Raw genomic sequence first — 26,445 nt, forward strand, 5'->3', positions numbered from 1 at the left:
TTTAATCAAACCGATTCACAGAAAGTAATTTCTGGTCTATGTAGGAAACAAGCAGCAATGCAGAATTCTGCTGTTTGGCCTTCACATGACTCCTAGGATTCTACAAATACCTGCTTGTGATAACTGCACATGTTCATTAGATTGGATATTCACAGGTAGCCAAACTTGGATAACAGGCAAATAGAAAATCAGTCTGCCAAAGAGGTCTCAAATTCACTTCAGATATGTGCTTTCTAGTTTGGAAATTTTGGATTTTGAAAAAATGCACAAAAATCTAATCTTCTTTGAACCTAGAAATGAATATTAATTGTGGCAATCTTTGATTCATAATAGCTCTCTCTTCATGAGGGAGATTTCCAGACCGAAGAGTTGTTAGATGTCTACTTGATCAAAATCAGAGCAGATCATTTCTATTTTTCCTCAGTTCTTTGGGTTTTGTGGTGGTGTTCATATTTGTGATTCCTTTTACTCTGTTAAGAATTAGTCCTCTTCACCACTACCTAAGTGCAACATGCATTTCTTTTTGTAAGTCCATCTACTCAGAAGTATGAGTCTTGAAAAACATTCTAAGTCTCTTCTCTGGCAAGCTGTTTCAGAGAATATGCTAAAGAGGGTTCTGGTACTCAACTATCCCCATCTGGAGAGGTGGTGACAGATGACTTAAGTCTGGGTTTAGGGGCTCACATGAGTTATCTAACAATGCATGGATTGTGCTCACCCAAAGGGAAAAAATCTCCATACAAATAAACTATAATTCAGTGGTGTATCTGGTATTGAAATCCTTTCTGACCAAACTCAAGGATATTTTAGCTCCGATTTTTACAGACAGCGCCACAGCAATGTATTTTATGAATAGGTAAGGAGGAGCGCGCACCCCAAAATTTTTGCCAGGAATCCATTCGACTGTGCAAACGAGGCATGCTTTTTCCAACAGTTCTTGACATTGATGAGAAGTAGAACCTATTGGGCAGATAACTTGAGTTTCAGACTTCAGGATCAGCATGAGTGCTCTCTGATATATTCAGTGGCTCAATCCATACTCAGAAAATAGATCGACTTGTTTTCCACAAAAGAAAACAGTGTACAAGAAGAGATCTAGGCTCTTTATTGGACGCCTCCATGTTGAATTTGAGTCAATTTTCCAGATGCCTTCCAGGTGTAACTACTTTGCCCTCATATCATAAGCAAGTTAAGAAGGAAAAGAATCTATATATTTCAGAAAGTGCCATTTTAGTTTCATCAGCTTTTGTTCTCATATATTCCAGTTCTGATGTGGGAACTTCTATTTTATTTACTGGTAGAACGAGACTTTTTATTTTAGAATCATGGCTAGATACTCATTTTGAATTAGAATTTTTACATTTGTTTGAATGGACTACAGAATCTATTAGGACTTGACGAGGGTATGTTATGAAGTTCAAGAAGTTACTTTGCAGTAATGTCAGCCTTCAACAACAAAGACTTATGTACTAATAAGAAGAAGGCTTTTTATTTTGTCATTCAATAACAATAGCAGAAATTCCTTTACTTGGTCATCTTCTAGACAAATGTGTGTGCTGTTTCTTAGTCAAGATGGGCTTTACTAATTTTCACTGAAAGTGCATCTAATAGCCATATTGTGTATCATTCATTTATTGAACTATATACTATATATCTGTCATTAAAGACTGCATTTCTAGCTACCATAACATCTGCTGGGAGACTCAGCTACACATTTTGAGAGCAGGTCCTCCATTTACAATTTTTCATAAAGTGGTTCTTCCATCATCACCCAAAATTCCTACCTACCAGTGAGGTTGTCACGGAGTGTCATTTAAACCAATCAATTACCTGTCATATTTCAAAATTTTCATAAATTAGCTGGGAGTGTTCGGTTATATAGATAAGACGAGCCATCTGAGTTAAGAAAAAATCATTTTGAAAAATCTACTTTTCTCTGGCCTTTTGAAGTAAGTCAGTAGGGGAGTGGGCCTTGTCTGCACTACGAAATTAGGTCGAATTTATAGAAGTCGGTTTTGTAGAAAGCTTTTTTAGACAGTCGATTGTGTGTGTCCCCACACAAATGCTCTAAGTGCACGTGGTCAGCGGAGTGTGTCCACAGTACCGAGCCAGCCGTAGACTTCCGGAGCGTTGCACTGTGGGTAGCTATCCCACAGTTCCCGCAGTCTCCGCCGTCCATTTGAATTCTGGGTAGAAATCCCAATGCCTGATGGGGCTAAAACATTGTCGCGGGTGGTTCTGGGTACATATCATCAGGCCCCCCTTCCTTCCCTCCCTCTATGAAAGCAACAGCAGACAATCATTTCGCACCTTTTTTCCTGGGTTACCCGTGCAGACGCCATACCACAGCAAGCATGAAGCCCGCTCAGCTAACTGTCACCGTATGTCTCCTGGGTGCTGGCAGACGCGGTACTGCATTGCTACACAGCAGCAGCTTATTGCCTTTTCGCAGCAGACAGTGCAGTATGACTGGTAGCTGTCGTCGACGTAGTCCAGGGTGCTCTTTTAACCGACTTCGATGAGGTCAGGGGCGCCTGGGCAAACATGGGAGGGACTCAGCCAGGTCATTACCCTTTTAAGTTTCATCTCATGCCGATTCAGTCCTGCCGGCAGTCCTACTGCACCATCTTTTAATGAGCAGCCAGGAGACGATGATGGCCAGCAGTCATACTGCACCGTCTTCTGCCGAGCACCCAGGAGATGACGATGGCTAACGGTCGTACTGCACAGTCTGCTGCCAGCAAGATTTATAAGGATAGATGAAGTGGATCAAAACAAGAAATAGACCAGATTTGTTTTGTATTCATTTTCTCCTCCCTCCCTCCGTGAAATCAACGGCCTGCTAAACCCAGTTTTGAGTTCTATCCTTGAGGTTTTGAGTTCTATCCTTGAGGGGGCCATTCTGTTTCCTGCAAAGCCACCCCGTTTGTTGATTTTAATTGCCTGTAAGCCAACCCTGTAAGCCATGTTGTTGGTCGCCCCTCCCTCCATCAGAGCAACGTCAAACAATCGTTTTGTGCCCTTTTCCCTGGATTGCCCTAGCAGGAGCAGACACCATAGCACAGCAAGCATGGAGCCTGTTCAGCTCACCGCAGCAGTTTTATGACCATTGTAAACACCTCGCGCATTATCATGCAGTTTATGCAGAACCAGCACCTGAAAAACCAGGCGAGGAGGCGACGGAAGCACGGAGATGAGGACATGAACACAGAGTTCTCTAAAACCGCGGTCCCCGGCAATTTGGAGATCATGGTGTTATTGGGGCAGGCTCATGCTGTGGAATGCTGATTCTGGGCCCAGGAAACAAGCACAGAGTGGTGGGACCGCATAGTGTTGCAGGCCTGGGAGGATTCCCAGTGGCTGCGAAACTTTCGCATGCGTAAGGGCACTTTCATGGAACTTTGTGACTTGTTTTCCCCTGCCCTGAAGCGCAAGAATACCAAGATGAGAGCAGTCCTCACAGTTCACAAGTGAGTGGCAATAGCCCTGTGGAAGCTTGCAACGCCAGACAGCTACCGATCAGTCAGTTATCAGTTTTGAGTGGGCAAATCTACTGTGGGGGTTGCTGTGATGCAAGTAGCCAACGCAATCATTGAGCTGCTGCTATCAAAGTTAGTGACTCTGGGAAATGTGCAGGACATAGTGGATGGCTTTGCTGCAATGGGATTCCCTAACTGTGGTGGGGCGATAGACGGAACGCATATCCCTATCTTGGGACCGGACCACCAGGGCAGCCAGTACATAAACCGCAAGGGGTACTTTTCAATGGTGCTGCAAGCACTGGTGGATCACAAGGGACGTTTCACCAACATCAACGTGGGATGGCCGGGAAAGGTTCGTGACGCTCGCGTCTTCAGGAACTCTGGTCTATTTAAACGGCTGCAGGAAGGGATTTACTTCCCGGACCAGAAAATAACTGTTGGGAATGTTGAGACACCTATAGTTATCCTTGGGGACCCAGCCTACCCCTTAATGCCATGGCTCATGAAGCCAGACACAGGCACCCTGGACAGTTGTCAGGAGCTGTTCAACTATAGGCTGAGCAAGTGCAGAATGGTGGTAGAGTGTGCATTTGGATGTTTAAAGGGTTGCTGGCGCAGTTTACTGACTCGCTCAGAAACCTCAGCGAAACCAGTATTCCCATTGTTATTGCTGCTTGCTGTGTGCTCCACAATCTCTGTGAGAGTAAGGGGGAGACGTTTATGGCGGGGTGGGAGGTTGATGCAAATTGCCTGGCCGCTGAATACGCGCAGCCAGACACCAGGGCCGTTAGAAGAGTGTAGCAGGAAGCGCTGCGCATCAGAGAAGCTTTGAAAACCAGTTTCATGACTGACCAGGGTACTGTGAGACACTTCTGTTTGTTTCTCCTTGATGAAACCCCCCCCCCACACTTGGTTGCCTCTAAATTCCCTGTAAGCCACCAGCCCTCCCCCCTTCGATCACAGCTTGCTTGCAAAGGAAATAAAGTCACTATCGTTTAGAAAACATGTATTCTTTATGAATTGATTATAAAAATAGGGAGATAACTCGCAAGGTAGCCCGGGTGGGGTGTGGGAGGAGGGTAGGAGGAAAAGAAAAGGCCACTTTAAAACATCTTGAATGACAGCCTTCTGTTGCTTGTGCTGTCCATTGGGGTGGAGTGGTTGGGTGCCTGGAGCCTCCCCCCCCACTCCGTGTTCTTGGGCATCTGGGTGAGGAGGCTGTGGAACTTGGGGAGGAGGGAGGGCAGTTAAGCAGGGACTGCAGCGGCAGTCTGTGATCCTACTGCCGTTTATGAACCTCCACCAGACGCTGGAGCATGTCTGTTTGATCCCGCAGTAGCCTCAGCGTTGCCTCATGCCTCCTCTGATCTTCCTACCGCCACCTCTCCTCACGTTCATTGGCTACTTTCCTGTACTCTGCTATTGTGTCCCTCCACACAGCTCTGTCAGTGTCGGATGACTGCATGAGCTCAGAGAACATTTCATTGCACGTGGATTTTTTTTTTGCCGCCTTATCTGAGATAGCCTTTGGGACGGAGGAGGGAGGCTTGAAACATTTGCAGCTGGTGGAGGAAAAAAAGGGAGTGAAGTATTTAAAAAGATACATTTTACAGAACAATGGCTATACTCTTTCATGGTGAACAACACTATTCATATTACATACACATTACATGTGATTTTGGTACAAGGTCGCATTTTGCATCTTATATTGAGTGCCTGTGGCTTTGGTGTTAGAGATCACACACGCAGTGCCGGGCAACAGAATTCGGCTTGCAGGTGGCCATGGTAAGCCATAGTCTTTCGGCTTCTGGAACCTTCATAACAGCAGCGCCCTCCTTTCCCATACCAAGCAAAGCCTGTTGAGTTGGCCATATAATGCTGCAGTTTTCCTGTTTACGTGCAGCAGCAGAAACCAAACTAACCCCCTTCCCCCATCCAATTCTCTGGGAAGATCGCTTTACCCCTCCCCCCACTGCGTGGCTGATATCAGGGAAGATCCCTGCTAGCCAAATGCGAACAGCTCAGCGCCAATGCCCCTCCTCCCGCCCCCACACTGCGTGGCTAACTTCTGGGAGGATTTCTTTTCAGCCACAGGCAAACAGCCCAGTAGGAACGGGCACCTCTGAATGTCCCCTTAATTAAATTCCCCTATTTCAACCAGGTTACCATGAATTATATCACTCTCCTGAGGATAACACAGAGAGTTAAAGAACGGATGTTGCTTGAATGCCAGCAAACAGTGGGACCATACGCTGCCAGGCTTTGTCATGCAATGATACCAGATTACTTGCTACTAGCATGGCGTGGTAAAGTGTCCTACCATGGAGGATGGAATAAGGCTGCTCTCCCCAGAAACCTTCTGCAAAGGTTTTAGAGTACATCCAGGAGAGCTTCATGGAGATGTCCCTGGCGGATTTCTGCTCCATCCCCAGACACGTTAACAGACTTTTCCAGTAGCTGTACTGGCCACGAATGCATCCCAAGTCCTCAGGGCTACTTAATCATTAAAAAACACTTGCTTTTATAACATGTTTTATATTTAAAGAGGTACTCTCACCAGAGGTCCCTTCTCTGGCTTCGTTGGGTTGGGAGGGTATTTCAGTCAGGGTGATAAAAAGATCCTGGCTGTTGGGGAGAACGGTGTGCTGTGTGCTCTCCCGAAGCTCATCCTCCTCCTCCTCATCTTCCCCATCTGCAAAACCCTCAGGCATGGAGGAGAGTACCCCATCATCAGAGTCCATGGACAGGGGTGGGGTAGTGGTGGCGGCCCCCCCCCAGACTTGCATGCAGCTCAGCGTAGAAGCGGCATGTCTGGGACTCTGTCCCGGAGCGTCTGTTTGATTCTTTGGTTTTCTGGTACGCTTGTCTGAGCTCCTTAAGTTTCACGTGGCACTGTGTTGCATCCCTGCTGTAGCCTCTGTCCCTCATAGCCTCGGAGATTTTTTGAAATGTTTTGGCATTTCGTCTTTTGGAACGTAGTTCTGATAGCACGGATTCCTCTCCCCATACAGTGATCAGATCCAGTATCTCCCATTCGGTCAATGCTGGAGCTCTTTTTTCAATTCTTGGACTGCATGGTTACCTGTGCTGATGAGGTCTGCATGGTCACCGATCCTGATGAGCTCGCCTGGCCAAACAGGAAATGAGATTCAAAAGTTCCCAGGGCTTTTCCTGTATACCTGGTCAGTGCATCCGAGTTCAGAGTGCTGTCCAGAGTGGTCACAATGGTGCATTGTGGAATAGCTCCCAGAGGCCATACCTTCAAATTGCATCCACACTAACTCTAATTCGAAACGGTGATGTCGATTTCAGCGCTAATCCCCTCGTTGGGGAGGACTACAGAAATCGGTTTTAAGAGCCCTTTATGTCAAAACAATGGCTTCATTGTGTGGACGGGTGCAGGGTTAATTCTGATTTAACGCTGCTAAATCCAGCATAAACTCGTAGTGTAGACCAGGCCTAAGGCTAAGTGAACTAGACTGCATTCACATGTTATGATTTGACTACTGTCCTTATTCAGAAAGGATTGAGGACACATTCTACTTGATTGAAAGCAGACTTACAAATCTGTCACTAATGTTCTAATCATAAGTTCCTGCAGCAGTATTTTTTTTAATCTGGCATTCCATTTTAATGCTTGTTTTGGGAGAACCATTTTGCGAATTGTGTTCTTTTTGTGAGTTGGACAGCTGAGTAATTTGACAAAATGGGATCTGCAGGGGCAGTTCTTGTAAAAAGAAAGATTTGTCATACTCTGGTTTTTCAAGTATATCATCTCCATAGATCTACACTCTACTCCCCCAACTCCACCTTTCCCTACTTCTTAGGAGTCCTTATTAACATTTTAAATTGGAGGGAAAGGAATCAGAATTGTTTTGGTCAATGATACATTCTATATCTTTGACCCCAAACGTTCAGCTCCATAAGGGAGCACTCATCCACATCCCGTGGTCAGTTTTCCAGAAGGTTCCAGATCAGCAGTGGTTCAGTTTCAAGTGCAGATCTTCAAAGACACTACCCTCTCTAAAAACATAGTTTTAAATAACTGACTTTCCCTTTTCCATTGTGTTAATGTTGTGGATGAATCAGATGGAATTATTTGTTTAAATTAACCTCAGTGGAGCATGTATGAAATAAAGAGTGAAATAAATAAATAAATGATTTGCAATAAAATCTTTATGAAGCCTTCATAAACTTTTTTAGGTCTCCTTGAGTGATCTAGCTGTAACTCTGTCTTTAAGTTGGGATACTGGATGGTTTTGATACAAGAACATGAGCTCCTTTCTGTAACTTTATTTGCAACCTTAGTCTAGGATTAATGTTCTTCCTGCATGTGAGCTTTTTGAATAATATAGTTGGGAAATCACATTTGACCATTTTTAAAGATTTATGACAGCTTAGGTAGTATATCCATGTTTATAGAGCTGATCCTTTCCATGAGAGAAAACAGGAAGATTTTCCATCTCACAAGTTACTTTCAATCTTTTCCAGGATAATTAAACTAAAATAATTTATTGAGAGACTGACCAAGAAATTGTCTAGGTAGACAAACATCTGATTATTTCAGATTTTAAAATCTGTGCCCATAAAACTATTTTTTGGCAAATTTGAAAAAAGAAAGATCTTCAATCCATGCTTTCCGTCATGGAATCATAGGTTCAGTAATTCAGCCTTACAGAAGTGTCACAAGTTTTACCAGCCTTGGAAAAAAAATCTAGACACTCCTCTTGCATATACTGCTAATTTTTTTTTTTTTGGGGGGGGGGGCAGGGAGGAGAGGAGAAATGTGTGGCTGTTGCTTTGGGAAATTGGAAGGGCTTGCAACTTTCCATCCTGCCCTCTACATCCCTGATGATAGTGAAAGAGCAGAAGAAGGTCACCTCCTGTCCTCTAAAGAAAGAGAGCTGTCTGCAGTCGGAGGTGGTTCTATGTGACAGTCACAGTGTTGTCAGATCAAAGGGCCAATTTTCAGTCATCTCAGGTGAGTTGATGAGTGGTAGTTTGTAAAATTACAATAATTACAGCCTGAAAAGGGTCAAAATGGAATAACCATCTAAAGTCTCTAGACACAGGTTTACAGGGCTTGTAAGAGATCCATTTATATACAACCCAATGCACTGTAAGAACATTGTGTGTTAGTTTTAATGCATAATAATAATTGCATTAATGAGGTCAGGATGCATTTGCATCAGTGACAAACAGGTTGAAAAATTTGAAAGCTTTGTCTTACTTTGGCTTTCTTTTGGCTAATGTAACTTTTTTCAGGGGTGTGGGTGGGTGTGAGACAGAGAGAGAAAGATGGGGAACAAGGGCGGGGGGGAAATAAGCATGGGGAAATAGTTTTACTTTGTGTAATGACCCATCCACTCCCAGTCTTTATTCAAGCCTAATTTAATGGTGTCCAGTTTGCAAATTAATTCCAATTCAGCAGTCTCTCATTGGAGTCTGTTTTTGAAGTTTTTTTGTTGGAGTATTGTGACCTTTAGGTCTGTAATCGAGTGACCAGGGAGATTGAAGTGTTCTCCGACTGGTTTTTGAATGTTATAATTCTTGATGTCTGATTTGTGTCCATTTATTCTTTTACGTAGAGACTGGCTTTGGCTGGGTCTCTGGGACTGGATCCGCTATGGCTGTTGCAATCATTGGCAGGGGATCCAGTTCCATCACCTCCGTCTGGGTCTCTGGTAACACAGATAGGCACCTGGTGAAAGGCTCAGGAACAGAGCTAGGCGTGACAGCTTGCTTAGCCTTCCTGCGGGTGACCATTCCCATCCTCTTGGCTAGCTTCACATGGTTGGCCAAGTCTTCCCCCAGCGGAATGGGATAATCATCATAGACTGCAAAAGTCCACATTCCTGACCAGCCCGTGTACTGGATAGACAACTCGGCTGTAGGCAAGTTTAAAGATTTTGACATGAAGGGTTGAATTGTCACTTGGGCCTCTGGGTTGATGAATTTGGGGTCCACTAAGGATTGGTGGATAGCTGACACCTGTGCTCCAGTGTCCCTCCATGCTGTAACCACCTTCCCGCCCACACTCAGTTTCCCTTCGCTCTGAGGGTACCTGGGAGGCATCTGGGCCCGAGGACCTTTGGTGTGACTCCGGTTTAATGAACTGAAATCAGTTTGGGGTTCTTGGGGCAGTTGGCTTTCACGTGCCCCAGCTCATTACGTTTAAAACATCGCCCAGCTGAGCGGTCACTGGGGCAAGGTGGGTTGCTAGAGACTGGTGTGGGTGACGATAAGGTGTTTGGGTTTTTCCTTGGGATATAGGTGGGGCCTTGGGCTGCCCCCGGTGATAGGTTGTTGTCTTGCGTTGCTCCTTCTGATATCCGCTCCAACTGCTACTAGTTTTTTTCTTTTCTGCCACCTCCGCCCATTTGGTTCCAATCTCCCACGCCTCGATTACCGTTTTGGGCTTCCCATCAAGGATGTATCTTTCTGATTCCTCAGGAACACCCTCTAAGAACTGCTCCATTTGCATTAGGAAAGACAGATCTTCCAGAGATTTAACGCTTGATCCTGATATCCAGGCATCCCAATTTTTTACAATGTGGTAGGCGTGTCGGGAAAATGCCACGTCTGGTTTCCACTCTAGGGCTCTGAACCGCCGATGATCATGCTTGGGTGTTATCCCCTTTCTGATCCTGGCCTGTCTTTTAAAAAGTTCATAACTGTTCATGTGTTCCTTCAGCATTTCAGCTGCCACCTCTGCTAAGAGTCCACTGAACTGCGGCCTCAGCTCTACCATGTACTGGTCTGTAGAGATGCTATACCCAAGGCAGGCCCTTTTGAAATTTTCTAAGAAGGCCTCTGTATCCTGAAGCTTTCTGATTTCCTGAATCTAAAGTTTTCTAAGACCTGCTAATTCCACATTCCTAATAAAGATTTTGTGCTTCTAGTAGTCATAGCAAGGAAGGTGCAATCCATAAGGAAAGTTGACAACCAGTCATAAAGAGCGTGCTTGCCTGCTAGGCTGTTTCTCTCTATTAGGTATTGGCCAGAAGTAGAAGTATTTAGTAAATAACTGTTGTTTTGCATACCAGTGTTCTGCTTTTGAAAATCTTCTACCTCAAGTTTATTTTTCTGGGACCCACACACAATCTAGGGCACCCCACCTTTAACATACCATGGGCTCAAAGTGTAACCCAGTTAATTTGTCCTGGGCTTGGTGCAAAACCTGGTCAATTTAAGTGCCCATCCTTACCCATCCTGGGCTCAGGGCGTAACCTTGTGGGTTTGCGGGACTTTTTCCCAGTGAAAGAGCCTTAAACAGTAATATCCTTAACCTATATTTATTAACAATTGATCAACAGAATATACATGCTAAGCATACAATGCTCACCACTCCCAATAAGGCAGACAGACTTTTCTTGATGGCAAGTCAAAATTAGATCATCTGGGAACTCCAGCTTCTGCACACTATGGTTCGCAGGGTGTTGAGGTCTGGCAGCTCTGATCTTGGGCCGTGTCCTGGAGTCAGGTTCCAAAGAACTTCCTTTTGGACCCCAGTTTATATAGTTAAAACTTGTATTTTACTTAGTTAAAACTTAACCAATCATTTTAAACTAAAGCATTACACCAATTTTTCACCAATCTTTGCCGATTACGTAACAATTCTTTAAGCAATCATACCCCACCACCTTAGTTGAGTTAAATTTTGACAAAAATAAAGAATAGGCAGTGATAACTATAGGAAAACAAATGAAGTATTACAAATTAAAGAACAGACAAAAGCAATCAACGGTGTCTTTTCAACCAAAATTGCTGGTAAGTGGTTTTGCCAGACAGTGTTATCTTGCAAAGTTCGCTTTACATATCTCAAGATTTTTCTGTTTGATTGGTCACTGTTGGTGCTATTAGGGCAGAAATGCTTCTTAACTACCCAATATTGTATTCAGAGTAGCAGCCATGTTAGTCTGTATCTGCAAAAAGAAAAGGAGGACTTGTGGCACCTTAGAGACTAACAAATTTATCTGAGCATAAGCTTTCGTGAGCTACAGCTCATTTCAGACTTTCATGAGCTACAGCTCACTTCATCCAATGAAGTGAGCCATAGCTCACGAAAGCTTATGCTCAAATAAATTTGTTCGTCTCTAAGGTGCCACAAGTACTCCTTTTCTTTTTGCCAATATTGTATTGTGACTCCCTGCTTCTTAGCTCATGGCTGCTGCTGTCCTCCTATGGCTGCTGCGTCTTACTGCAGAAAGGCCTTAGCCTACACCATACCTTCCAGTGCTTAGTGTTCTCCATTGGCTTGATTTAGCTGCAGGCTTCATTTTAATGTGTGTTGCATTACCTCATACAGCTAGTTGTTTGCATGTATATTTTCATAATGTGCTTTATTCCAGCCTAATTATTTGCTAGGGATGCCAGGGTTTTGAAATTTCATGTTACTTTGCAGTTTGACCATCTATTTAATTCTTTAAAAAAATCTGTCTAGAGAATGAAACTTAACTGAGAAAAGCTCATAAATCATTAATAAAACAAACATTATATGCTTGATTATGTAGAAACTACCGATCTTATCTACAAAAGTTATTTTTTGTTTATAAATCAAAAGCAATTAATCAGATAGAATCACTTTAGTTATCTATTCAAAAACATGCATTAGTTTCATATACAAAGGTAATGATATTTGATTTCTTTTTTGTATTCTAGATTTTAAACTATGTTATGTTTTCTGAATAAAATCTATATAGAGTTTTTAAATGCTATATCTCAAAACCACAGTCTTGGTATTGAGACTTCTTTCTTCTCATAGCTTCTGCATTGGTTATTCCATTTATTGACAGGACTTAGGTGCTCAGGACAGAAGGCATAAATACTCAAATAGGGAGGGCCATGTGAAACCAGCCAGGAATATATGGAAGTATCCTTTCCAGTATCCTCCAGCTCTAGAAAACTAGGTAGGTTCTAAAGAGTTATGGTGCCTATAGCTTCCTGGCATTGGCTCATTTATGAATGTTATAGTTAATTTGACATTTCCAGGTCTCTAAGGGTATAAATGGGAAAACATGACTTAAATAACTTCACTTCTTTTCAAGTATATATTGCAAAACAAAAATTTCTAAAAACCATCAGGATATGCTTTTCCTCTGGGGCAACTTCATCATCATAGCATGGAATATTAGTTTTAAGGGCCATCTTTATATCAGTTTTCTTAGGTTGAAGGCATATGGATTGTCTTTTGAGTCTACATAAAAAAAAGTGAACAAAATTCTAAAGTAGTCCATTCTAATGTGCATGAAAATCACTTGTGTATTTCAGATTATTATTAAGAACAGGTAATCTTGATGTTTAGTACAAAATAGATTTATAAAGGCAATCCCTGCCTCAGAGATCTTAAACCTGAAAGAGAGACAGAGAAGGTGAGACACACTGAGGGAGTCTTGCAAGAGAAATGCATAGGGGGAAGGGGGAAGAAGGCATAAAGTTGGGAGGAAAAGGACATGAAGGGGCATCAATGCTTCCATTGTTGATAAAGTGAAAAGGAGAAGGGGGGACCAGTTACAAAATGAGATGTGAGATGTAGGCTGGGGGAGATTTGTGCAGGTATTTGAAGTCAAGGAGAAGAAGATGCATATAGCAGGCAAGGAAGAGTCAGAAAAGTGAATTGAAAAAAAATTAAATAAAAAGGAAATTAAAAAAATCACTGTATAAAGAGACTCTTAGTTATAACTCTCTCAGATATTCTTTTCTAACTTACCTTTTACTTTGCTGTATTTTTTAAAATATCTACTGTATCTGTTGTTAACAATTTGATACAAATAGAAGAATTTCATTAAAAATATTCAGTTATGTTCCCAATTACTTTATAGCTGAATAGTATCATCAAGAATTCTATGGCCACTCCCGCACTCTCCCCTGTTTTCCTTGGTCATCAGAGCAATACTAGTAATAGATATATAAAAAATACCAAGTGAAGGTTTTCTCAGAAGAGAAATATAAATAGTTTCAGTATTCATATTAGGAAGGAGAGAGAAAATTTAACACATAGTAGAACTAAATATCAACCACAGTTATCACATATAAAAAGATATTCTGTGTACTACAGGTATGAAAACAATATTTTAATAGTGAACAAAGGAAAAATACATAACACCTTATCCCACGGTCCCATAAAACATTAAAAATCTAAATAGTAGACACAACGGAAAACTATTCCATGAGATTTAATTGGGAATGGCATTGTACCCTTCCAAAATCATTAATCCCCAAATAATTAGTCATACATTTTCAAGAGCTTAATATTTTTGTACTTCCTAGTTAGAACACAATATGGGAATTTTATACCAAATGAATAAAACTTAATCAACCATCAGTGATCCAATAAACTTTCACAATATCCAGCTGACCTTTCCTTTTATCAAAAGGAAGACTTACAAAGTAGCTTCAGAAATCAACACAGTTTGACAGTGTTCCATAACAGCATCATATATCTTGAATATAGGTCTAAAATATCTAACTAAAGGATATTAAAAAGAGAAAAAATATCACTCAAGAATAGAATTATTCAGCACATAATTGACAGATGTTTTGAAGTCTGCTTCCACAGTTACTACATGTAAGTATGACAGGTTTCAGAGTAACAGCCGTGTTAGTCTGTATTCGCAAAAAGAAAAGGAGTACTTGTGGCACCTTAGAGACTAACCGATGAAGTGAGCTGTAGCTCACGAAAGTTTATGCTCAAATAAATTGGTTAGTCTCTAAGGTGCCGCAAGTACTCCTTTTCTTTTTACATGTAAGTAGCAGATTCTTCAGGTTTTTGTGACAAGTAACCTGCTGCCACATTCTTGATAAACTGCTAGGTGAAGTGTTGATTATTTGGGTCACAGGCCTTAAGTTTCTGAAACACAGCAAAAGTCTGTTGCTACTTGATGGATATGATCTGAGGGGCAAAAAGATGATCTGGGAATCAACAAGCTGAAGTTTGATTTATCTTGCCATGGGTTCAATGTAGCTGGATGACAGAGAGCAATGCTAAAATTGCTCTCAAGTCTAAAAGTTCTGCAAAGTCTATGTATTGCTTCTGTGGGTTGAGGGGAGGGAAAAAAGTATTAAAAATAACATACCCTTTGAAGCGTTAGTATTAGTATTTGTGTGTGTATTAGGGGGCTTATTCCTTCACCCACTTACTTCCCTGGTCCTTCTCGCATGAACAGAGAGCAACAATACCCGAAGTCCAAAGGTGCAAACAATTTTATGTTTATTGGGGTGAACTTCCAGCAAGCATGATTCCAGTTTCCTTCCTTAGTGTCCCCCTTCCCAGCTCTGACACCACAGAGCCTTACCTGTGTCCCTGTTCCCATTTCTGCCCTTAGCAAAACATGATTCCAATTTCCCCACCACCATTCCCTGTTCCCATTTCCCCCCTTAGCAAAACATGATTCCAATTTCCCCACCCCCATTCCTTGTTCCCATTCCCCCACACACACCCCACCCACCCACTTCCTGATTGACTGCAGACTATATAGTAAAACTTGAGTTCCGCTTAGCTATACCGTAACCAATCATTTTACTGAAATTTAACTAACCAATCCTAACATATTGTAACATGATTATGTAACCAATTATATCCCACCACCTTAATTAGTTTACAGCCAGCAAAATTAATTATACAGCAGACAGGAACAATCACAGAACCAGACAGAGATTATGCAGACAAACAATAGGGAATTGGGGACTACAGTGATAGAACAAACACAGAAATGAGGATTTCACATCCCAGCTATTGATAAGTGAGTTCTTGCCAGATAGGATGCCATCAAACTAAGTTTCCTTTTACATCTTCTAGGCACTTCCCTTTCTCTGGATGCGATAGGCATTATCAGGACAGGATTATATTCCTAACAGCCCAATAGCACCTGATTTCAATGTGACTGGTTTGGAATGTGAGGATGTGACCGGTCACTTCCCAGCTTATGGCTGCCTCTGTTGCTTAGCCAAAGGCCTTAACCTAAGAACAGGGCCTCAGAATGTCACAGTAAGAGAAGGCTCTTACACCGGCAGACAGTGATTTTGATTGTTTCTTTTATACCTCCATAAAAAGCTAAGTGATAAGAATACACCTAAATTCTTAGAGTATAGGCCTTTACAGACAGGCCTGAATATCTGTATCCTAACAGTGTGTATTTCACTATTTGTGTATGGTGGTATATTTTGGCATTTATTTTTTATTACGGTTGTACCCCATAACACTACTATAAATCTTTTACATACTCTTGATGATTATTTTTAAAAACCACATTTTTGCACTTCATTCTTACTGTAGACTATTGCTGTGTTCTTTTTAAATGTAACTGAGTGAATAAATTGACTTTGAGAGCATTCATGGTTCCCTGTGAACAGTGTTGTACTTGTTCAATTTTTTACTAAAGATACATAAGCAGGGGTTATTTTTTTAACTGCTGTTGACATGGATGTTGTAATACAAATGCACTAGGGTATCACTGATAATATATCTTCTAAACTCAGGATATGTCAGCCCCACCACACAAAGAAAAGTGACACTGTGGAACAGTGTACTATTTCTCAATTATTAAAACTTGTTGCCCCAAAGCAGAGAGACCTTTAGTAATCTTGGGAGAATTCAAAGATCCATCAACAGAATAAAGATATGTAGAGAGAACATGTGGCACTGTGGAACATTAAAGAAAAATTCCAACCTGTAATAGTAACCAAGGATGAGTCAGACTTTTTTCTTTTATTGACTGGGCACATTTTCTATAAAATAAAATGTCAGGCATTTTTGAGGAAAAGTAGTTAAAACAAGTTATCTTTCATAATTTGAATGTGCTGAACCTGGAAAAAAAAAAGTTTACCAAGCTGAATTTTGAATATTTCACCTTCTAAATTGGGAGTTCAAAATGTAAATAAAATTTGAAAAATTAGTAAATTTCTATGATTTTTATTCCACTGCAGACAGTTACTGTATGTTGTGCACATTGTTTATACAGGAATAATTTAACAGTTCCACATAGCAAACAGAATGTTGGGAATCATTAAGAAAGGGATGGATAGATAAGAAGAAAATACCATATTGCTTCTGTATAAATCCATGGTACGCCCACATTCTTGAGGAAGGCGACAGAGATGAAAACCAGCCTCATCAAATGTTTGCAGATTATGGATGGAAGGAACACTGTGTGACCATGATAGCAGTGGTTAATACAGTTAATACTGTGTGCAGATGTGATTGCCCCATCTCAAAAAAGATACAATGGAATTGAAAAAGGTTTAGAAAAGGGAAACAAAAATGATTAGGGGTATGGAATGGCTGCCTTATGAGGAGAGATACTTAGGACTTGGACTTTTCAGCTTGTAAAAGAGATGACTAAGGGGGGATATGATAGAGGTTTACAAAATCATGACTGGTGTGGAGAAAGTAAATAAGGAAGTGTTATTTACTCCTTCTCATAACACAAGATCTAGGGGCCACCAAATGAAATTAATAGGCAGCAAATTTAAAACAAACAAAAGGAAGTATTTTTTTCATACAATGCACAGTGAACCTGTGGAACTCCTTGTCAGAGGATGTTGTGAAGGCCAAGACTGTAACAGGGTTCAAAAAAGAACTTGATAAATTTATGGAGGATAGGTCCATCAATGGCTATTAGCCAGGATGGGCAGGGACGGTGTCCCTAGCCTCTGTTTGCCAAAAGCTGGGAATGGGTGACAGGGGATGAATCACCTGATGATTACCTGTTCTGTTCATTTCCTCTGGGGCTCCTGGCATTGGCCACTGTTGAAAAACAAAAAGAAAAGGGGTACTTGTGGCACCTCAGAGACTAACAAATTTATTTGAGCATAAGCTTTCGTGAAAGCTTATGCTCAAATAAATTTGTTAGTCTCTGAGGTGCCACAAGTACTCCTTTTCTTTTTGCGAATACAGACTAACACGGCTGCTGCTCTGAAACCTGTTGAAAGACAGGATACTGGGCTAGGGATACCTTTGGTCTGACCCAGTATGGCCGTTCTTATGTTTTTATGTGCCGACGCACCCCTTGCATTTACAGGCCCCAGTGCATGCTGCAGTGGCATTTCTGCAGCTACAGCATTGTGATATGCTCCCTTTGACATGTCCACGGGTAACACATTTCTGCACAGCTGCTGGGGATTGGCTCCAGTGACATTAGCTTGGGTACCAGTTTTCCATTGTGTTTGTTCCAACCCATATTCACTGGTGAGGGTAATGTGGGATTGTTGCAGTTTGCCTGCTTCCATACCAATTCTGGAAGGCGGGCTCTTTGGATGTGACAGAGAAAATCATTGCTTTTTGAGGACAGTGCTTCTGTTGATTGATACATGGTGAACAATATCACCTGTGCTTTCTCGCAGTTCTCATCATCATGAGTTTAACCGTAAACTCCAGTCTGCTCCCATTCGCAATCCAGACATGTATGTAATGGCAGAGACATTGAATTCTAGATGAGTGACCAGGACATGGTATATGGAGCAGTGAGTTAAATATTAATTCATATACTGCAAAAATAGTAACTTACATGCAATTTAAATTTTAGGTATTCCTACTAAAGTTCTTTAACATGGCTAACTTCTACATTGCTATTTGTGCAAGTATAACTAACACTGCCACAGAAAGTTTCCCAAGATTCTCAGTAGTACTAATTGTATGGACAAATATATAAAAACTTTGGGTGGGAAATGCAGGAAATAAGAAGTGGAGGAAAAAAGCCTAAAAAATTAAAATTTTTCCTATTGAACAAGTACTTAAAGGGGAGGAAAAAGTTTTCTAGACAGCTTTCATGTGTCTGAAGTAACTAATAACTGAGCCAAGCTCTTCTGATTCATTAACTCATTCTTTTTTGGTCCAAAAACTTGGGTGGAGATGATGAAAGCTATGATTGCCAATTATAATCCTAAACCCGGCAAGAAAAAAATGGGTTAAATTTAATTTCCAGTGCGTCTTTTTTTTTTTTTATTAACCTCCCTAAATACTTTTCTGTTTGTTAGCAGAGTCAGAAACTGTTCAGGACATGAAAGAACATGGTTTATTTTTAAAAGATATTCTACTTCTTTTGTGGTTCTTCAAAAATATTATTCCAGTGATTAACTGCTCAATAATACTACTGTATTTGTGCAGCTTCTAGCACTGTGGGCTCCCACTTTTATATGTGAACTTTGTGTGCAACCATAGTAAAAATAAATAGTCACATTAATGAGGGAAGTCCCTATTTTAAAAGTTAATAACTTTCACTGCAGACAATGAAAGCATGTTGTCATTGTATAATTATGCTTCCCTACACTGCCACATCAATATGCTTGTGCTCCAACCTAGAAAGATCACTGCCCGGCAGGAGTAGACAGTGAAATCATCAGAATAAACAAAGGCTTGAAATTGGACATCACTATCTTTCCTTCAGCCTTACCATCTTCTAACACAATTAGAGTTTGTTGTGATAAGATGGTACAGCTAGGGTTGTCAACTTTCTAATCGCACAAAACCGAACATCCTAGCCCTGCCCCTTCCCCAAGGCCCCGCCCCCGCTCACTACATTCCCCCTCCCTTGGTGGCTTGCTCTCCCCCACCCTCACTCACTTTCACTGGGCTGGAGTAGGGGGTTGAGGTGCGGGAAGGGGTGAAGGCTCCCTCGGGGGGTGTGGGCTCTGGGGTGGGACTGGGGATGAGGGGTTTGGGGTGCAGGAGAGGACTCCAGGCTGGGGGGTGGGGCCAAAGGATTGGGAATGTGGGAGGGGGCTGCAGGTTGAGGCAGGGGGTTGGGGTGTGGGCTCTGGGCTGGGGCCGGGGATGAGGGATTTGGGGTGCAGGAGGAGGGTTTGTGGGGGGCAGAGCCTGGGACAGGGAGTTGAGGCTCAGGCTTACCTCGGGCGGCTCCCAGTCAGTGGCACAGCAGGTCTAAGGCAGGCTCCCTGCCTGTCTTGGCTCCGCGCTGTGCCCTGGAAGCAGCCAACCAGTCCGGCTCCTAGGTGGGGAGGGCCACGAGGGTCCGTGCGCTGCTCTCGCCCGCAGGATCCGTCCCTCCAGCTCCCAATGGCTGGGGTTCTCAGCTAATGGGAGTGCGGAGTTGCTGCTCGGGGCAAGGGCAGCGCACGGAGCCCTGTGGCCCCTCCCCCTAGAAGCTGGACTTTCTGGCTGCTTCCAGGGTGCAGCACAGTGCCAGGACAGGTAGGGACTAGCCTGCCTGCCTTAGACCCTCAGCACTGCTGACCGGACTTTTAACAGCCCGGTTGGTGGTGCTGACCATAGCCGCCCTGGTCCCTTTTCGACCAGGCATTCCGGTTGAAAACCAGGTGCCTGGCAACCCTAGGTACAGTGCAACTCTGGGGAAACAGTACAATAGAAGAATGATTGCAAAGCAAAGTCAGCTCAAGTTATGCTTTCTAAACTTTGTAAGGAAATTTAAATGCAAACCAACCTTTTAAATTTGAGATTTAAACTCTCAAAAGCAACATTCAGTTTTCATTTAACATGCCATGACCTGTTCGAGTTGATATGTTGTGCGTAATGATTGCAGCAGTCTTGGTGCTTTACCAGAGGATCCTAAAATCTTCATTATGACTGGAAAAAATACATTTTGTCAGTCTATTATATAAAGATGCCATTTTGTGCATTTCTTTATGAATATTCCAATATCTTTCTAGAGAACTAGACAGAACAGTTAACATAGTCTGTAAAGCTCCCACTTCTTACTAAACTGATCTATTTTCAAAATTTGAATTATTTCTGGACACATTTTCCAGGCATCCACATTTCATCAAGATACATTATTTATTCCCCTAATTGAATTCATTTGTAAACTATATATTATTTTGAGAACAGTCTCTTCTCCATACAGAAACTTATAAAGGCATGTTTTTTATACTAGTGAATAGTTTCACCCTGCCACTGTTTTGCTGGAGTCCTTACTTGCATAAATCGTTACCAGCTGAAAAATAAAAAATACAAAAGTAAAAAATGAGAAAAGTCAAGTTTTCCACATAGTCATAAGAAATGAAACTGAAGCATGTTGGATTATGGAATTTAATAAATATATAAAAATATTTTACATTGACCTTGCAGTCACATTTTTAAATTCATATTCATTGTACACACCATGTAGCATAGAATGATTTCTGCTGGTTTAAAAGTAATTTGTTGAATCAGCAAATGTCAGTTTAAAGTTCTGAGCAACCTGTGCTATATTGGTTCAAGAGATTGAAGGCTGCTCCATATAGATAATTATATGCAGTCCATGTATTCACCGCAGAAATTACTTTTTGTTAATTCACCCTGGCAGTTTGTTAGGTGTGGCCATTTAAAGTACAATTCTATGCTGAATGGTATTACTTTTCTTATCATAACCTGTCATAACCTCACTTTCAGTCATGTGTTCAACCCACTTCCTTGATGATATATGAATACAAACATATAGTGATCATAGAACTTAAAGAAAGAAAAGTCTAATTAGTTTATTTTGTCCATACCCTGACAATGGAGAAAGCCAAATATGTTTGTTTATGATAAGTGGTTCTATGAGTGAAATTAGATGTCTACTATATTGAAGAGTAGTAGTTTAACTATTACATTTTGAAGATAAATTACTTGGTCTTCCTGAATCTTTTTCAACTAATGACCCATCTTGTGAATCATTTTTGTTCTCCAAGGCATTTCATGCCCTGCAGGGTGAGCACCATCAACTAACAGAGTTCTTGTTTAAAATGCAAACAAACAAACCACCACTACTTTCTTTCAGCACAGATGGAACTTTAAGGCTTCTGGACTGTACTGATGATTACTTTTGTCCTGTTTCAATCTTTTCTGTAGTCTCTATGCCTATTTTCAATTTGATGCTTTTTTAGAGTACCACTTTTGGCAGTGACACCCTATCATTTCTTATTTGATATATGAGAGTCTATGGAATTGACACCTATTGGGATACCACAGATTAATTTATTGCAGCATTTGAGAAATCTGTGTATATTACTTTCTTCTATAAAAAATCGAACTTGAAAAATATTTTCAAATGCTTGTTGTGGCGGAAATTTGAAAAATGTACTGAGCGAATAATTTCTATATAGGGTTGTTCCATCATTGATCTTTCTTGGGTTCTCAAACAACTCTTACTAGCACAGGGAAATACTGTTAAGAAATACTGTTAAGAATACTTTCTCCAAAAAAAAAAAAATTACGCTGGATTATGTGGCTTTTGGATCCAGCAACGACATGTTGTCTAAACACACAGTCAATTATTTTTTAAAATAACCCTTAAATTTTGTGAATAAAATCCATTTTCAGCATTGATTTGCTATGTTTTTGTCACTGTTCAATCCTGCTTCCTGTAACTGCCTTTAATACTGCTGTAGATAGATATATAAATAGATGAATTGTACTTTTGTGTTCTTCAAGAAATTAACACAACTTAGTTTTGGCTGTGGTGTTGCTCAAAAGACTTGCCAAATTTAAAGAACGATTTTGCAAAAGTAGATGATCTTTTACAGGATGCTTTACAGCTACGATAGCAATGTCTGCCAATACTGACTCAAAATGTTTTCACATTTTAATCTCTTTACAAATATATACTTAAGTTGTGGAGTTGGGTCCAATAATAGATAATTCTGTTTATATAAATGGCATTTCCTTTTAGAGTTATTGATTGATTTATTGATTCTCCATAGATAAATAGATTACAACAAAAGTACGCTCTTAGGTTAGAAAAGAATTAGAACTCTCAAGAGAGTCATAATCATACAGATAGAGCATCATAGCCTCCAGTGGTCAGCTCCTTCTTTTCCAAGGAGATGAGAAGAGCATGGTTATGCAGCTATATCTTCTGGTGGTATCTGTACTTAAATAAATTCAATCTGATATTTTCATATTTAGCATAGTCTTTACTAACCATAGGGCCAAATCCTTTTCACCACACTCACGTGCACTGAAGCTGGTGAGATTATTTATGTGAATACCCACCATAGTCTCCTTTCTCTACTGTACTGTTAGTAGAACTATCTGGAGTATGAGGATTCTTCTTTGAGTAATGGTCCCTATATGTATTACAAATGGGGTGTGCATGTGTGCCATGTGCCGGAGCTGGAAATTTTCAGCAGCAGTGACTGTTGACACGCATGAGCGTCTTACATTACTTCATGCTCCAGGTGAGGTTATAAGACGCCGGACGGGGCGATACACCCGTAGTCCCTTACCACTGCACGATCATAGTCAGAATCTTCTCTCTCTGTGCTCACAGCCTCCATGAGAACAATCATCCATTGTATATAGTTAGTTCAGTTGTTCCTCTTAGTTGTGTACATAACTTGTAATTAGTGTCCATAGTTGCCCCATTCAGGGCCCACCCTGACGTCGTCAGGTTACTATGCCCTCATGTCCTGGGATTTAAGAACCGCTGCCTCTATTGCCTGGAGGGAGCGCATCTCACAGCACCTTGAAACATCTGCAGGTCCTTTCTATTGCAGATCCGCAAGGCTTATCTCCTGCACCTCTGCAGATTTCTCATGGAGGAAGCACTCCAGCCCCATGTGGTGTCCAGTTCTGGACTGGTGGAACCAGTGGTGCACCCCACCCTCTTCATCCCTCCTGCCCAAAGCACGAGAAGGCCAAGGAGGAGAGCAGCAAGCGATCCCATGGACGTCACAGCAGGTCCCCATCGTGGACTGCTGTGATGCACAGCATTTCCTACCTGAGCCGTGCCCGGTTGGGTGAGATGTCGCATGCAGAGCCCACTATGTCTCTCCCTATGACTACACACATGGTGGGAAAGAAGGCGAAGAGGAAGAAGGAGGCACTGGTACAGTTGGCTCCCGTGCTGGCTGTGCAGCATGGCAGCCTTCCGAGGCATGCTTCTCCACCTCAACAGGAGTCCCCATGCTCCGCACTGTGCATCCCCTTTCCCCGCTTTGGCGGTCAGCGGGATGTGGACACCTGGATGGGTTGAACCGCTGCTCCCAACGGCACACCTCAACCTGCTGTATCCGTTCTCCCTGCTCCTCTTGGCTCCAAAGCCGCCTACACCAGCAGATGTGCCACTCCTCCTGGACTGGGATCCACACCCAACGGTCGTGGGACCATCCACATCGATGGCCCTGCTGCTGCCGCCGGAGGCCTCTTCAGACTCAGAGGGCTTTTCAGCGGAAGAACCGTCATTTTCCCCGGTATCCCGGTGCAGCTCAGACTCCTGGACGCATCCACCACACCAGATGGGCTTTTCCCCAGTCCCACCACAGTGGTATCCCTATTCTTGGGGCACAGTAGTACCCACTGGACCTGCATGGCAGCAATGGCCCAGATAGGATCTGTATCACTGCCCGTACCCGCCTTCACAGGCCTCACACCCTTCCATCGGGGCCCCTCTGCTGGAACCCTCCAACTTGGACCCAGAAGTAGACCCAGAGTGTGACCCGGTGGCACTGGTCCCGATGGCGGCATCCTCCTATTGGGACGAAGCCCTGATTCCCCCAACCCTCTTGCCTCCTGATTATTACTGCCTATTCCAGGGGCTGCTGCAGAGGTTGGCCCTTGATTTGGGTATCCCCTTGGAGGAAGTCCAGGGCCACCCCATCAGCTGCTGGATACCTTCAGCTTCAAGGACTGGCGCACATGGCTCTGACCATCAGTGAGGCCATCCTCCACCCCATTCGAGAGGTCTGGCACAACCCATTGTCCTGTACCCCAACAGCTAAGAGGGTAGAACATCGCTACTTTGTGACATCCAAAGGGGTTGATTTCCTTTTTTCTCACCCTGCCCCAGCTTTGCTGGTGGTGGACACGGCAACGGAATGGGCAGGTCAGCACTGCTCTACCTTCATCCCTTCAGATAGAGCAGCAAAGTGCCTGGATCTGCTCAGATACAAACTTTACTCATCGGTTACCCTGCAGTTTCGCATTTTGAACTACCAGGCTCTGCTGGCAAGGTATGATTTCAATAATTATGCAAAGCTGGGAGAGTTCTTGGAGGATATCTCGCAGGACGAATAACACAGGCTTCAAGCCCTGGTGGAGGAAGACGGCTTTATCGACAAGGTCAGTCTTGGTATACCCCAAGAGGCCTTCCTGGAATCTTCAGGCTTTCCCAGGGAAGTCCAGTCCAGGACCTCCCCTTAGACGAGGACAAAATGTTCTCTGGTAAGATGGATGAGGCCCTTCACTTCCTGAAGGACTCTAGGGCGACCCTCTGGTCTCTGGGAATTTACAACCTGGCCTCCCGCCACCAGCACAATAAGCCACCATTCTGTCCACATCCCTACCACCCATACCAGCCCACCTACACCTGGTATTAGGAGCCTGTCCGATGGTGCCCCAGATCCTAGCTTCTGTGCCCATCAGCCACCATCACCTCCTCCATCACGTCACGGCACCAACCAAGTTCTTTATGGTGATGCTTACATCGATCATTCCCTCCCTTCCCTAGGAGGTGTGGTTCACAGCCCTTGACAAGAAAGATACGTACTTCTATTTTGATATCCACCCAACCCAGTGCAAGTTCCTCCATATCTGTCTGGGCAACAACCACTTTCAGTTCAGAGTACTCCCCTTGAGCATTGTCATGGCCTCAAGGCTCTTCACAAAGGTCTTCGTGGTCGTCACAGCCCATCTTTGCTGCCTGGGGCTCTCTGTGTTCCCTTACCTGGATGATTGGCTCCTGGTGGCACCAACCCTTGCCAAAACGACATCAGCTGTCGCTGCTCTTCACTTGCTCCTCACCTCCCTCGGCATCTGTGTCAACAAGGAAAAATCCATGCTTCTCCCGATGCAGACCATCTATTTAATTGAGGTGTGCCTGGGCTCTGTAGCAGCTTGGGCCCTCCTCTCAATGGACTGCTTTGTGCCCTCACGGCCCTCATGGCGACCCTGTGCCACAAGCCATGCACAAGTACACTGCTGTCTCTTCCTCCTTGGCCACATGGTGCGCTGCACCCGTGTGACACTGCATGCCTGCTTCCACATGCGCTGTCTACAACTGTAGCTCCTCTTAGTCTGCAGTTCCCAAATCAACTACCGGGACTCGGCCCTGACTGTCCTGCTTTTGGTCTGCGCCTCCCTCGCCTGGTGGACCGATCACGCCAAGGTGCTATGCAGCCTCCCGTTCACCACTACTGTCCCTACAACCATCCTTGCCATGGATACCTCCCTAGCTGGATGGGGTGCATATCTACATGGCCATGACGCACAAGGGACATGGGTACCAATGAGATGCGCATGCACATCAACGACTTGGAACTGCACATGGTCTGCCTAGCTTGCCACGTGTCCCTGCCTCTTCTCCATGACCGGCACATCCAGATACTCTAGGACAATACCACTGCCTTGGCATACATAGACAGACAGGGAGGCACCATGTCCCCGTCACTCTGCACAGGGGCCATCTGCCCCTGGATCTGGTGTCTTCGCCACAATGTCATGCCCTATCCAGTGTACCTTCTGGGGATGCAGAACTCCTTGGGAGAAGCACTCAGCTGGACCTGTTACCTCTACCACGAGAGGGAGCTCCACAATCCCCCATCTCTGCTCCATCTGCCAGGTCTGGGGAACCTCTCGTTGGCACCTCTTTGCCACTTGCGAGAACTGCAAGTTCCCCCTTCACTGCTCCTGGGGTGCCAGAGGTCGCGATTCCCAGGGCAACACCCTTCTCCTTCTGTAGCGTGGGCAGTCTCCAATATGCCTTCCCCTCTTTCCCTCCTCCCCCAAGTTCTGTGCAAGATCCGCTGCGACTGGGCCATGGTCCTCCTGGTAGCCCCATGCTGGATTTGACAGTTCTGTTTTCCCTGTCAACACAGACTGTCTGCCCGCTCACCAATCAGTCTCTGCCCTGCCTTACCTCCTCACCCAGGAACACGGCAGGGTTCGACATCCAACTCAGGCCCACTTCAGCTGATGGACTGGTTTTTGGACTCGCATGTAGACAGTGCCGGCTCCACACCCATCCTCTGGATACTTACTTACAACAGATGGTACTCTACATGGGCGTTACATCGCAAAATGGAAGAGCTT

At 43.3% G+C, this 26,445-nt stretch overlaps 1 protein-coding gene across 14 annotated transcripts in view; it reads left to right on the forward strand.

The window, feature by feature from the left end:
* Positions 1 to 26,445, forward strand: part of SRPK2 (SRSF protein kinase 2) — a 311,814-nt gene that overhangs the window by 140,579 nt on the left and 144,790 nt on the right. Inside the window, exon 2 of one of the 14 annotated variants that reach the window (XM_043551852.1) lies at positions 12,278 to 12,391. The exons of 12 other annotated variants lie outside the window; for them this stretch is intronic. The gene's annotated coding sequence lies outside the window, so the exon portion shown is untranslated. Of the gene's footprint in view, positions 1 to 12,277; positions 12,392 to 25,018; positions 25,025 to 26,445 lie in introns of those variants that run through there. One more of the 14 variants, XM_043551854.1, reaches the window with a different exon arrangement.

This window comes from Chelonia mydas, chromosome 1 (assembly GCF_015237465.2).
Source record: "Chelonia mydas isolate rCheMyd1 chromosome 1, rCheMyd1.pri.v2, whole genome shotgun sequence".
NCBI lineage: Eukaryota > Metazoa > Chordata > Testudines > Cheloniidae > Chelonia > Chelonia mydas.